Source organism: Hibiscus syriacus, unplaced genomic scaffold (genome assembly GCF_006381635.1).
Source record: "Hibiscus syriacus cultivar Baekdansim isolate YM2019G1 unplaced genomic scaffold, ASM638163v2 tig00111213_pilon, whole genome shotgun sequence".
In the NCBI taxonomy this organism is placed as follows: domain Eukaryota; kingdom Viridiplantae; phylum Streptophyta; class Magnoliopsida; order Malvales; family Malvaceae; genus Hibiscus; species Hibiscus syriacus.
Genome location: NW_024063022.1, coordinates 2,668,020 through 2,683,361, shown reverse-complemented (window position 1 = coordinate 2,683,361; position 15,342 = coordinate 2,668,020). Strand labels below are relative to the sequence as shown.

The window sequence follows — 15,342 nt, the reverse complement described above, 5'->3', positions numbered from 1 at the left end:
TACTCATGATTTTAAAAGGATTAAACCCATCAGATGCAAGATCGAGCATGACATTTCGGGGATCTCTAACAAAACATGGAGATTTTTCGTCAAATGACTTCCAAGCTAAACAATCTGCAGTATGCCTTAATAATCCATCAACAGTTCGCCCATCATGATGCCACCTTATAGACTCTGTAGTCTTTGAAGACATAAAAAGTCTTTGAAGACATAAAAAGTCTTTGAAGCCTAGGTATTAGAGGAAAATAAGTGGGCTATTTCTTTGCAAAATTGTGCTCAATTTTATATGTGGCAATTCCGCCAAGATCTCTTCGTTAGTTGGGGGAAGAATCCGCACAAATCGGATTTTTTGAGGAACATATCGAGAGAGAATTGGATTTGGTTAGACAATGTATGGTTGGTAAACAAGGATCGATTTTTTTAGAAAGGTACGGAATATATCGTCAAATATTCAATATGATTCCGCAAGATCTAGTTTCATTCAAGTAACGGATTCTAGCCAATTGAATATAGAGTGAGCTTTTTCTTCATTTTCTAAGGCTTGTGAATGTCAATTTCCACTCTAATTCGGATAGACCCACGATAACCCAGAGAGACCACACTTGCATCAAACTCAACAGATGTACTAATAAAGTTCACGAACTGCTTCGCAACCTGTTTTGATATGTAACCCACCGGAAGATCATTGACAATAACCCAAAAGTTAACCCGATCAAGAGGTAATAACATTTGATCGTCCCCCTGTTATAATCGATGTAAGATCAAACTGTGGAATTAAAGTACCATGGACCCTCAAATTCCAATCGATGCAAATCCACTTCGTGAAATCGTCGAAACAAGTATTGACTATCACCCAATTTCATAACAGTTAGACTCCTTATTAGACGCCAGACGTTCACCAATGTAACACGCATGGCCTGAAAATTTACCAATCCTGTCGAGAGAAATCTGCCCATGAAATAATTTTCTAAAGAGATTGGAGTTGTATTGCTTAGTGGCATGAGGGTGAAGGCGTCTTCCTCCTCCTCTCCCAATTGTAAGTCCTCCAAATCCAGCTTGATCTCACCCACTAAGACTCCTCAAAACAAACCCAAATATGCACCAAAACGAATCCTAGCAAGACTAGAAACCTGAAATAACTCAGAAAAACTACCAGAGATGGCAGAAAGAATACTAGCCAAAAGGGAGAGAAACCTAGCACAGAGGGTTTTACTATAATTGATATAAAAAACAATACAAGTTTTATACTACCTCCGTCCAATAAAAAATATATATTAATCTTATGCTTAATATTGTTTTAAGAAAACTTTCACATAGACACTTTTAGGGGGCATTTAGATAGGGAAATATGTGATTCCCATGGGAATGGAATCCACATTCTCCCGTTTGGTTAGCCCGGAAATCCCATTCCTGGTAATGTAAGATTACCAATAGTGGATTTTTTGGGTATATTATCGGAAATGTCATTACCTCCCTTTCCTTAGGTATTGTTGGATTACCAGTGTTTTGGACTAAAATGCCCTTAAATTTTTTTCTTTCAAAAATATTATTATTCTGTCATTGAATAATAAAAAATTCTACGAAGGTTAAATTACAAATTTATCCTTAAACTATTTTAGATTTACAAAAAAAAATCTATAATTAAAATTTTATATGAAGTTCAGGGGTTAAAATAAAAATTTACCCTTTTATTAAACCTTTTTATATTTTTAATTTTGTAAAAAAATTATATAAATTTTATGAATTTAAATTTTTTAAAGAAAATATATAAATATTTTCCAACTTGTTAAAAAACAAATATATAATAAGGACAATTTGGTCAAATATACATTCCAATAATCTTTTATTCCTTTAACCAAACACGGTAATCTTACATTCCCGCTAAGCCAACCAAACACAAAATACAACATTCTCAATAATCTTATTCCCTGATAATCTTACATTTCCACTGGTAATCTTACATTATATGAACAAAAAAAAAATAGAGGATGGAGTTTTGTCAAATTAAAATAGAAGAATTAAATCTTAACTTTCAACGTAATAGAGAAACTAAAACCATAACTAAAATTCAATCTTTTGACTAATAGCTAAATAGCACCACGAAGTCCTCAAAAGTCACGTCGGCTCTCCTAATATCTTTTGGTGATGCACAGCACCATCAAATAATAGGTATGGTAAGATTGAATATTTAGTCCCCTTAAATTTGATTTGAATGTTAAAGTTTATAATGATAATATGATTGGAGTTAATAAAAGTTTTCATTCAATTTAAAATATGATTTAATATTTTAAGTTAAAATTTGTATCAAACTCAACTCAATATATATATATATATATAATTATTTTTATTAAATAAAATAAGAATTTAGCTAAAAAAATAAAAATATTATTATTATTATAATTATTCATAAATATATAAAAGATAATTATAATATTATATTAGGTTCAGTTGAAGTTTTTCGCTCTAAACTCGATTTAACCCTATACACCCTAAAAGAATCAGACACAACCCAACTTAAACCTAAAATCTCAAAATAAAAAATTGATTCGACAGTATTAAATCAGTCGAAACTTTTTGAATCCATATAAAATAGCCATTCCTAAATTAAAACCACCTCACCACCTTAGAGGATACTTGAAGTCTAACCACCGCCACCACCATCCCTTTCAGTCGCATTCAAATCAATAAATGTAAAAAAAAAAAAAATCAGTTCAATAATATTAAAATATCATAGTCTCTTCATGGGTCAACCATTGCAAGAATAATCTAATTTCTTTTAAGAAATTGCCTATAAGTGAATTCATTCGCCATAAGACGTACTTATAGGAAGCTCAAAATATTAGTCAAAAGGCTAAAATTATTAAAAAAAAATTCTAGGAAATACTTCATTCTCAATATCTCATTATTAATCTGTACATACACATATATAAACTGATAAACTGTGAAGCTAACAAACTATTAACTAACTTTAAAATAACAAGCTGAATTAATTTTAAATAAGCTAGCTAATTCTCAACACTCCCCTCAAGTTGGGGCTAAAAACATATCTAAGCCTTAAATTAAACATTAGATATTCATGTTGTTGCTTTCCCAATGCTTTCGTCATAATGTCTACTAGTTGATCGGTTGTGCTTATGTGATTTGCCTGTATAATCCCTCCTTGAATCTTCTCCCACACAAAGTGGCAATCTATTTCAATGTGTTTAGTTCGCTTGTGAAATACAAGATTTGTTGCTATTTGTAAGACTGCCTTGCTATCACACCATCATGACAGCTTTAAGATCTTTAACACCAAGTTTAATCAATAAATTATGCAACAAAACAATCTCAACTGTTGTAGAAGCCATACTTCTATACTTCGCCTTTGTCGAGGAACGAGCAACTATATATTTTTTTCTTTGACTTCCAAGAAACCAAAGACTCTTCCAATTTAATGCAAAAACCAAAAATTGATATTCTTGTCATGGGACAAGCTGCCCAGTCAAAATCGCAAAAAGCATTTAGTTATATTCATTCGTTGCCTTTAGCATGATTCCGTTGTCTGGACTTCTCTTTATATATCTCACCAGTCTGAGTCTTGCCTCAAGATGAGAACGCTTTGGCCCATGCATAAACTGACTCAAAAGATGTACTGCATAGGCGATATCCAACCTTATATGGGTTAAGTAAATTAATCTGCATATGAGTCTTTAAAATGTTGTTTTGCCTTCTAACATTTCGTCATCATTTTTCTTCTTTCCATCACTACCATAGGCTGTTGTAGTGAATTTTTTGTTTTGTTCTAAAGATGTTACAACATGTTGTGCACCTCCTAAACCAGTGTCTTCAATCAACGCTGGTGCATACTTTCTTTAACTCAATAGAATCCCTTCTTTAGACCTCAAGACTTCTATCCCAAGCAAGTACTTTTGGTCCCCCAAGTCTTTCATTCTAAATTTGCAGCTAAAAAAACTTTCAATTCTTGTACCATTTGCTCGTGATTCCCAGTTATTAATATGTCATCTACGTATACAATCATGGTAATAACTTTGGACCCTTCCATCTTTGTAAACATCGAATAATAATGCTTACTTTTTTGATATCCACCCAAAAGCAAGGTTTCAGTTAACTTCAAGTTTCACTGCCGAGAAGCTTCCTTTAACCCATACAAATTAAGACTTTTGAAACCTACAAACTAGAGTCTCCCCTGGCTACAAATAGTCCCTTCAAGAATTCACCCTGGCTAATGACTCCCTCGGGAAGAGACATATACACTTCCTCAGCTAAATCGCCATGTAAAAAAGCGTTATGAACATTCATTTGATAAATAAGCCACTGAAAAATAAAAGCCAAAGCAAAGAGAAGTCTAATTGTGACTAACTTAGCTATCGGGGAGAGAGTAGCATTGTAATCAATACCCTCTTTTTTATTGTAGCCTTTCACCACAAAATTAGCCTTATATCATTCAATTGTTCCATCATACTTATATTTGACCTTATACACCCATTTGTAGCCAATGGGTTTCTCGCCAAGGGGTAAGGAGACTATGGACCACATGTTCAACTCTAAAGCTTTGATCTTGTCACGATTGCAAGAGAAGATCAGGACGAGGAGAATAGAATTGAAGCGAGGGAATTGGGGGAAATGGACGAGGAATTAGGGATTGAGAGAAAAGAGATAAGGGAATTAGGGGATTTCAATCTCTAATGAGAGGGCTGAAGGAAATTACCTGGAGTGGTAGCAGAAGAAGAGTTGGGCAGAGGAGATGGGCTCAGACGTGGATCCAGTTAACAGCCCAAAGGAGAAAAATATCCAGCTGCAAGGAGTTTGTTAGAGAATTAGTTATACAGCTGTCCTCTTCTTATTTGCTATAGTACATTGTAATCAAATAAAAACTGTGTACTAAGGAATGAGAAAGATACCTGATGAATGAATGAAATTCTGATTTCTGAAATCTCTCTACTTTTCTTCTTCTAAAACCTTTATCCCTTCGATTTTTCCTTCTCTATTCTCCTCAGTTCATAACAATTGGTATACAGAGCCTAATTTCCTGGCATTAGCAAACTGGGAAAACAAAAAAAGAATCAAGTTATGGCAGAGTTGGTTGAACTTACTGCCATTCAGCAGCAGATTGAAGATTTATAAAAAAGGGTAGAACAAGTCAGTGATGAAACAAAACCTCCAAAATGGTGGGAGGAGCAAAACAACCGTCTAAACAATCTGGAATCGAAGATGAACACCAATCAAGCCTATATAGAACAAGTCCTACGAATATTAACGGGGAGGAACAATGAGCAAGACATGGCAAGCTCAGAAAAGGAGCAGATTGCTACGCCTACTCCAACTAAGGTTGATGGAAAGAAACCGGTGACGGTGACAATGATTAATGATAAGTCCAGATTCTCGTACAGTATGGATGAACCAGGTATCCTCAAATCTAAACCCTATGAGTCACAAATGGATCAATCAAATATGAGGATAGAAAATCAAACAAAGGATAATAATGGGGGCCAAAATGGTTCAGGGAGGGGCAGTAGGAAACACTGGATTTATACTTCCTAAGCCTAAAGTAGAGCTAAAGAATTTTGATGGAACTAATCCAAGGGGTTGGGTGCAAAAATGTCATAAGTTCTTTCATCTCTTTGGAATTCCTAATAAGCAAAGAGTTGAGTTAGCTGTAATGTATTTAGAGGGAAAAGTTGAATCATGGTTTGATGGTTATATCATGCAAAAAAATCGAGTACATTGGCATTAGTTCGAAGCAGACTTATGTCATCGATTTGGTGATATGCAGTATGCAGATGCCATAGAAGAATTTAGCAAGCTAATTTAAAAAGGAACAGTGGAAGAATACGAAGTGAGGTTTGAAGAGTTGAAACCTTTCATTCTAATGCAAAATCCAACCTTGGGGGAGGAATTTTTTGTGTCCATTTTCATAAGTGGATTGAAGGAGGAGTTGAAACATAGGGTCAAAGCTCTTAACCCTAAAGAAGTCACTGAAGCTTGTAGGCAGGCAAAATTATATGAGATTTCAATGGAGTTTAAAAGCAAAAGACAGAAACAGAATTCAAGATTCCCACCCAAACAAATTTTAACAAACCTGCTGCTATTACAACAACACAGAAAGTTCTACCAAATCCTCCTAACAAGAACAATTTGTTGGAGTATCGCAGATTAAATAATTTGTGTTACAAATGTGGTGAACGATTTCAACCAGTCCACCAATGCAAGTAAAGACAATTGAATGCTATGGAGGAATTGGATAACCAGGAAGACACAGTCATAACAGATGAAGTTTTGGGAGATTCAAATGATAAAGATGATAATCTGGAAATTTCAGTCAATGCTCTCACAGGTAGCATTGAATATACTACAATTAGAATTCAAGGCTTGGTCAAGGGCAAACCTCTTAATATTCTTATTGACTGTGGCATCATACAGCTTTATCACTCCTAAGTGGGCTAAAGCTGGTACTGAGTTAGTTTCAACTCAACCACTACCCATTACAGTTGCTAATGGATGGAAATTATTCAGTTCAGCTAGGAGCAATCAGTTATGTTGGATTATGCAAGGCCATCAGTTTTTTCATGATTTTCGGGTACTTAATCTAGGAGGCAGTGATATGGTTCTTGGAGTTGATTGGATGTGCAAATATAGTCCAATCCTTATGGATTTTAATGCCATGACTATTACTTTTGAGAAGGAGGGACAACAACTATCTATTCAAGGACATCAAGCACCATTCCTTATGAAAATAATTTCTAATGACAAAATGCAAAAGATTACTGCCAAGGATCCAGATTTATTGGGAGAAATTTATTTCCTAACTATGGAAACTGATGAGCAGCAGGTACCTCATGAGCTACAACCATTATTAGCAGAATTTGCAGGAGTTTTTGACGAACCTAAAGGATTACCTCCTAAACGAGTACATGACCATTCAATTACACTTAAACCGGGTGCAGCCCCGGTCAATTTACGGCCTTACAGATTTCCACATCATCAAAAAGCAGAGGTGAAAAGACAAATTTCTGATATGCTAGCAGCTTCTGTCATTCAAGCAAGCAAGAGCCCTTTTGCCTCACCTTGCTTACTTGTTAAGAAAAAGGATGATTCTTGGAGATTTTGCGTCGATTATAGACAATTAAACCAGACAATAAAAAATAAGTTTCCAATTCTAGTGGTGGAGGACTATTAGATGAATTACCTGGAGCAGCCTATTTTTCTAAGTTGGACTTAAGGTCTGGTACTGGCATATTCGAATTCAACCTACAGACATCTACAAAATTGCCTTTCGCACTCATCATGGACATTTTGAATTCAAGGTAATGCCCTTTGGTCTTACTAATGCACCTGCTACATTTCAATCTCTTATGAATGATCTGTTCACTCCCTGTTTGAGAAAGTTTGTTCTGGTATTTTTTGATGATATATTAGTGTACAGCACTACATTGTCTGCTCATGCACTACACTTGAGAAAAGTTTTGGAAATATTGACACAACATCAACTATATGCTAAGAGGAGTAAATGTTACTTTGGCCAACTACAAGTGGAATATTTAGGCCATAATATTAATGCTCAAGGGGTTTCCACTGATCCATAAAAAATTGCAGCCATGAAAAATTGGCCAATTCCTTAAAACTTAAAATCTCTTCGGGGATTTTTGGGGCTAACAGACTATTATAGAAGGTTCATCAAAGGCTATGGTGTAATTAGTCGACCACTTACAATAATGTTAAAAAAGGAAGGTTTTACATGGACTCCTACAGCATTGACAACCTTTAATCAATTGAAGGAAGTAATGTGTAAGGCTCCAGTTTTGGCTCTTCCTAATTTCACTAAAGAATTTTGTTTAGAAACTGATGCAAGCTCAGAAGGTATTGGGGCTGTTTTATCCCAAGGAGGTCGTTCTTTGGCCTACCTTAGCAAAGCTTTAAGCCCTAAAAACATGGACCTTTCTATCTATGAGAATGAATATTTGGCTATTCTTTTGATAGTTTCGAAATGGTGACATTATCTTGAGTGTGGTCCGTTTATCATTAAAACAGACCACGAGCCTTTAAAGTATTTGTTAGAGCAGAAACTCACGACAACAATTTAGAAGAAAGGATTGACTAAATTGTTGGGTTTGGACTACACAATTCAATATAGAAAAGGGCGTACTAATGTTGTGGCTGATGCTTTGTCAAGACAATTTGTGCAGGTCGGTGAGTGTCAAAAGATGGGTGCCATGATTATAATTCCGACTTGGGTTAAGGACATTGAACAAAGCTATGAAAATGATGATGATGCTAAAGACTACATTCAAGCAGTAACTATTAACACTGCTAGTGTTCCAAATTGGAAGTATTCAAAAGGGGTGTTGCGTTACAAAAATAGAGTTTATGTGGGACAGTCCGGTGATTTACGATTGAAGATACTACAGATTTTACATGATTCTTCTCATGGAAGGCATTCGGGTATTCAGGCTACATACTAGCAGGTGAAATCTTATTTTTGTTGGCCTAAACTTAAAAGCATGGTCTCTAATTATGTACAGAAATGTGAAGTCTGCCAACGCACTAAGGTGGAGCATGTGGCTAAACCTGGGCTGCTACAACCAATTCCTAAACAAGCATGGGAGGTGATAACTATGGATTTTATTGGAGGTTTACCTAATTCTTTGCATAAGAATTGCATTTTAGCAGTAGTGGATAAACTGACTAAATATGCTCATTTTTTAGCACTTTCTCATCCCTACACTGTGATGGAAGTAGCTAAATTATATTTAGATCAAGTTTATAAGCTTCATGGTCAGCCTAAGATGGCTATTTCAGATCGTGACAAGACCTTCACTAATCTTTTTTGGAAAGAACTAATGAAGCAGTTGGGAACCAGCACACTCTTTAGCACAACTTACCATCCTGAGACGGATAGTCAAACTGAGAGAGTGAATCAATGTCTTGAGCAGTACTTAAGGGGTTTGTGTTTCCTAAAACCTACTCAATGGGCAAGATGGTTACCTCATGCTGAATGGTGGTACAATACAAACTATCATACAACACTTAAAATTACCCCTTTTGAGGCACTCTATGGATATAAACCTCCTACAATGTTATGGTGTTCTGAATCTAATGTCAACACTGTTCAGACATTATTACAAGACAGAGAGCAGATCAGGCAAATTGTTAGAGACCAGTTACAGCAAGCACAGAACCGTATGAAACAGCAAGCTGATAAAAATCGTAGTGAAAGAACATTTGATGTGGGAGAAGAAGTGTACCTGAAACTGCAACCATATCGGCAGACTTCCCTGGCAATCAGAAAAAACTTGAAGTTAGAAGCCCGTTTTTATGGCCCTTACAAAATTCTCGAAAAGATTGGTGAGGTTGCTTATAAATTGGACTTACCAGAAACTGCTCAAATACACCCTGTTTTCCATGTCAATCTCTTGAAGCGGAAACTGGGAGAGAAGACAGTGGCTTCAGCAGACCCTCCTCAGGTAATAGATGATGGAACTCTGAAAGTATTTCCTGAGAAAATTTTAAGCAAACGAATTGTCAAACGAGATAACCGTGCTGTTACTCAATTATTGGTTCGTTGGACGAATTTAAGTGCTGAAAACGATAACTGGGAAGATTATACAGTCTTGCGTGCCCAATTTCCTAAATTTGATCCTTGGGGACAAGGATCTGCTGATAGAGGGGGTATTGTCACGATTGCAAGAGAAGATCAGGATGAGGAGATTAGAATTGAAGCGAGGGAATTGGGGGGAAATGGACGAGGAATTAGGGATTGAGAGAAAAGAGATAAGGGAATTAGGGATTTCAATCTCTAATGAGAGGGCTGAAGGAAATTACCTGGAGTGGCAGCAGAAGAAGAGTTGGGCAGAAGAGATGGGCTCAGACGTGGATCTAGTTAACAACCCAAAGGAGGAAAATATCCAGCTGCAAGGAGATTGTTAGAGAATTAGTTATACAACTGTCTTCTTCTTATTTGCTATAGTACATTGTAATCAAATAAAAACTGTGTACTAAGGAATGAGAAAGATACCTGATGAATGAATGAAATTCTGATTTCTGAAATCTCTCTGCTTTTCTTCTTCTAAAACCTTTATTCCTTCGATTTTTCCTTCTCTATTCTCCTCAGTTCATAACACTTCTTTCATGGACTAACTTAGAGCATATTTTGGATGACCTCATGAAAATTTGTAGGTTTAGAAGCAGTCGCAGTAGCGAAAACAAAGGCTTGAGTGTCAATTATCCAAAAAAAAAGGCTTGAGTGTCATATGGTAAATGAGAATATGAAACAAAATTAGAAATAGGATACTCACATCGATCGGAAAAAGATTGATAAGAGTGCACATAATCATTAAGCCAATTAGGATGTGTAGATGGACGAGAGAATTTTCTAGGAACATTGTCAACGACCAAGGGTTGATTTGAACCATGATCACTAGTGACTAACTCAGGTGGACTGGAATCAGGTGTACTTGCTGGAGTAAAGAGAAACTTGTGAAGAACTTGAAGCCAAGATATTATCAAGGGAATGAGAAGAAGATGAATAATTTGTTGTAGGTGAAAAATGTTGAGGAGATGGACAAGAAACCAAGAATTCAGAATTAGAGGACAATGGTTGTAAAGGGAAAAAACAAGACGATTTTTGAAGTGGCATATGAAATGGAAACACATGCTCAAGAAATTTAACATCCCTACTAACAAAGAAGACTTTATCCTCGAAATGAAACAAAATATAACGCTTTTTTGTAGAAGAATGTCCTATGAATACCACATGTACTGCTCTAGAAAAAAATTATCTGAACATTTAAAGGTTAGTTGCATAACAAAGGCACCCGAATATCTTAAAATGGGACAGGTCAAGTGGTTTATGATAAAAAAAAAAAACCTCAAAAGGACTTTGCCAATTTAAAACCGAAGAAGGAAGTCTATTTATAATATAACAAGCAGTCTGCACATACTCTCCTCAAAATTTGACAGGAACGTTTGAATGAAACCTAAGAGCACGGGGACTTTAAGAATATGTTTTTATTTTCTTGTAGCAACTCATTTCTGTTGAGGAGTGCACACACAGTAGCTTTGATTAACAATACCAAGAGATGAAAAAAGAGGAAAACACAATGAGTTACAAAACTCAGACTCATTATTACTTCGAATATATTTGACAGTCGTTGAAAATTGATTTTGAACATACGAAAGGAATTCTTTAAGGAATAGCACAACATGACTCTTTAATCGAAGCAAATACACCCAACACATTCGAGAATGATCATCAATTATGGTAAAAAAACCTATGGCCACTATGAGTAGAAGTTTCATAGGATTCCCATAAATCCAAGTGTATCAACTGAAATGGTTCAACAGACCAAGTAGTGATAAGAGGAAAAGGCAATTGAGATTGTCTAGCCAAAGGACACATTGAGCAAGCTTGAATCTTGTCATTAACCAATTAAACAGTTTAAAAAAAGGAAAAAGGAACACAATCACTAGACAACACATGTTTAGCACTAGATTGTGAAGAAAATGAAGGAACAAAATTGCATTAAATAGAGGAAAATAAACCAGAATCAAATCTCGAAGAATGAAAAAAACATATAACCCATGTGACTCATTACCAATCCCCTCATAGTTCTATTTGAGAGATCCTACAAAATACAATGATCGGGGTAAAAAATAATGCGATAATTAAACTATCGAGTTAATTTTGAAAAGGAAGGTAGATTATGGGTAAAATGGGGTACAAAGAGGACATTCGAAAAAACAATATCATGGTTAAACTGGTAAGAACCAGTATGGGTGATGTGAGTTGTTTTACCATTTGGGCAGAGTAACCATTCTAGATTCTGAAGCACATTAAGCATGAGAGATCAAATGCTAAAAATCAAACAACATGTGATCAGCAGCGCCTGTGTCAAGAATCCACACAAGAGAATCATGAGAAGGAAGCACATTTTTAGTAACCATAGCTGGTGAACTGGAACGTGAACCAACCAATGGTGCCTTGTTCAAAAGACTTAGGATCTGTATATACTGTTCTTGGGTGAAAGTTGGAGTAGCAAACAATCCCCTCGAATCAAGAGATCCTACACCAGAGATCAGAGATCAGAGATGAGAGATGAGAGGCGGGCCAAGAGTGTCAGAAGGGTGAAGGTATAAAAGGTGATTGAAATCTACGGTGTTTGCCATCGTCGGTGACGAGAGGAAATAAAGAGAGAAAAACGAAACATGGAAAATGGGTCACAACAAGCCCAAAAAGCCTAAAGATAATCCCTAACTCATGATACCATGTTAAAAACGTTTTTAGGAAATACTTCATTCTAAATATCTCATTATTTATCTGTACAAACACTTATATACAAACTTATAAACTACAAAGCTAACAAACTATTAACTAAATGTAAAATAACAAGTTGAACTAATTTTAAATAAGCTAGATAATTCTCAACATAAATCACAATTATTCAAAATTTATAAAGTAGACATTGTGAATATATTTTACCATCAAAATAAAAAATATAATATTGTGAATAGATTTTATAATTTTAGATTATATTTGATAGATTACAACACTATAATGTGAAAAGAATATTAAATATATGTATGCATGTATGCATGTATGCATGTATGCATGTATGCATGTATGCATGTATGGTTAGAGAAAGACGAAAAATTTGAATCAATCCTTATTATAGTACTATAAATAATTATTGCCATAACCATTTTTTTAAAAAACAATTTAATAATTATTTTAAAAACAGTTATGACTTTTATTTTGAAAAATTGGGGGTTTTTGAATTGATTAAATGATAAAAGATGAGAAATGATTTGGAATAATGGTTTAGACTAAATTGTAACAATGGATGATTAAAAGGGAATTTTGGTCATTTGGAATAAAATGAATTTAAAATACATATTCTTATTAGGGATTTAATAGGGGAAAAGAGGAAATGGAAGTTAATTACTCATCTTCTTCTTCTCGTGGGAAGTACTCTTCTTCGTTGCAAAAGGTAAATCTCATTTAATTATTTTTTCCCTTCGATTATGGTTTGTTATTATATCCTTAAGTGATATGTAAGCTTAAGGAATGGTTAAATGAGGTTAAAACTAGGAGATATATGAGTTATTAGAGATTATAGAAAATGGGGTTTTGAAGGATATGTTGGAATATGAGCTTTTAATGATGTTTATTAGTATATTTGACTTGTCAAAAAAGTAAATAAGAGATTAGAAGCTTTAGATATGAGTAAAAACATGTTAGAAAAAGTGGTATGATTCTTAGATTGAAATGTTCTTGGGAGATTTTAGATGTTTTAGGAAGCTAAATGAAGGAAAATTAGTAAGGATAAGTAAGAAGAGTTAATAGTATTATTGGGTGTAACCTAAGGAAATTTGACCAATTTGGGTAAAAATCGGGCGAAAATGAAAAATGGATCTGGGTAAAGGGTATAGAAGAACACAGATACGATACTATAGGCTTAAATGGGTAGAAATATGACAAACAATATTGATACCGATGCAAGTGGTATCGATACTGATGGGGTATCGATACTACAAAGGAAATTATCGATAACATGGATAACAGAATGTCATATCGATACTAAAATAGAGTCTGGAACTATAAGATATGTTGAAATTGTTATAGAAATGTAAATAATAGTACTTGTGAATATTATTCAAGTATAAATGTTAGGAAATACACTAATATTTGATATTGTACGTATCTTTAATGGATGCTTGAGAAGATCGAAATCAAACTCCTGAGTCAAATAAAATAAAAGGGAAAAGCAAAGTAGCTGAGTAATCAGATTTGCGTTTTGGATATAATCACGAGGCAAGCCAGGTGAGAACATTTATTGTAATTATTTGAGATGAATAAGATTTGCAATGATTCAAATTAGAATGTTTTAAGTTAATTTATGTTTTATAGTAATCAATATGTTATCATTATATGTATGGAAAGGATATTATGAATGAGTTTTTGAGTATGAACTGCTCTAAAACAAATCCATAAATGAAATGCATGAAAGGATGCCATAAATGAAATGCATGAAAGGATACATTAAGGCATGAAATGATTCTATAAATGAAATGCATGAAAGGATGCATTAAGACATGAAAGGATGCATTAAGGCATGAATGGATGCCATAAATGAAATGCATGAAATGATGCATTAAGGCATGAACGGATGCCATAAATGAAATGCATGAAAGGATGCATTGAGGCATGAACATATGCCATAAATGAAATGCATGAAAGGATACATTAAGGCATGAAAGGATACCATAATTGAAATGAATGAAATGATGCATTAAGGCATGAAAGGATGCCATAAATGAAATGCATGAAAGGATGCATTAAGGCATGAAAGGATGCCATAAAAGAAATGCATGAAAGGATGCATTAAGACATGAAATGATGTAATAAATGAAATGCATGAAAAGATGCATTAAGGCATGAAAGGATGCCATAAATGAAATGCATGAAAGGATGTCATAAATGAAATGCATAAAAGGATGCATTAAGGCATGAAAGGATGCCATAAATGAAATTAACGAATAATTACTAAAGAAAAATGAAAAGAAAAATGTATAAGAAAGAAAAGTATGTTGGACATACTAAGGATGTTTATGATAATAGTATGAAAGAAGTTTGGTTTCAATAATAGGAACTTATCTAATCCTTATGGATGATACAAATTAGGTAAAAAAAACTAAGAAATTCATAATAAGTTTATGAAATTCCTTATGGGCAATATGTGTGCAAAACTAAGAAATTCATAATAAGTTTATGAATTTCCATATTGGTAGTGGGTGTGCAACCCATGTAAATTATGGTAATGCTTGGGGAATGTTTGTTTTGGCACTACATGTGTAAACTATAGAATTTATAATGAAATTAAATAGTTAATTGATAATATGAATAATTATTACAGTAGGATATGTTCTAAAATAATAGATTAACGACCTAGCTATGTATTTAACAGAAATGTGTCAATCATGCTAGTTAGATGAAAGGTTAAATACCTTTGGGTAAAATACTAAATGTCTAATAGTGTATTTGGCAGAAAGATACCAATAATGCAAGTTGGATGAAGGACTAATTGCTTACTCGTTCTAATTGATATGGAATGATGCCATAAATGGAAATGTATAACCACACATAATTGGTATGAAAGAATTCCATAAATGAATATATATATATATATATATATATATATAACAGTGCATAATTGGCATGAAAGGATGCCATAAATGAAAATACATAACGATATATTAATGGTGTATAAGGTGCCATTCATGATAATTATAAAAGATAAAAGACTAATTGGCACTTTGGTGCAATACATGTGCATTACTTTCCCATTT

The 15,342-nt window shown here is 34.2% G+C and overlaps 1 long non-coding RNA gene across 1 annotated transcript; it reads right to left on the bottom strand.

Annotated features, from left to right (window-relative positions):
• Positions 1–4,983: 4,983 nt before the first annotated feature.
• Positions 4,984–9,465, bottom strand: LOC120156163. The gene is made up of 3 exons (XR_005519039.1): positions 9,370–9,465; positions 9,243–9,272; positions 4,984–5,043 (listed from the first exon to the last, which is right to left on the bottom strand). It is a non-coding gene; the product is annotated as an uncharacterized LOC120156163 (long non-coding RNA).
• Between the last annotated feature and the right edge of the window lie 5,877 nt (positions 9,466–15,342).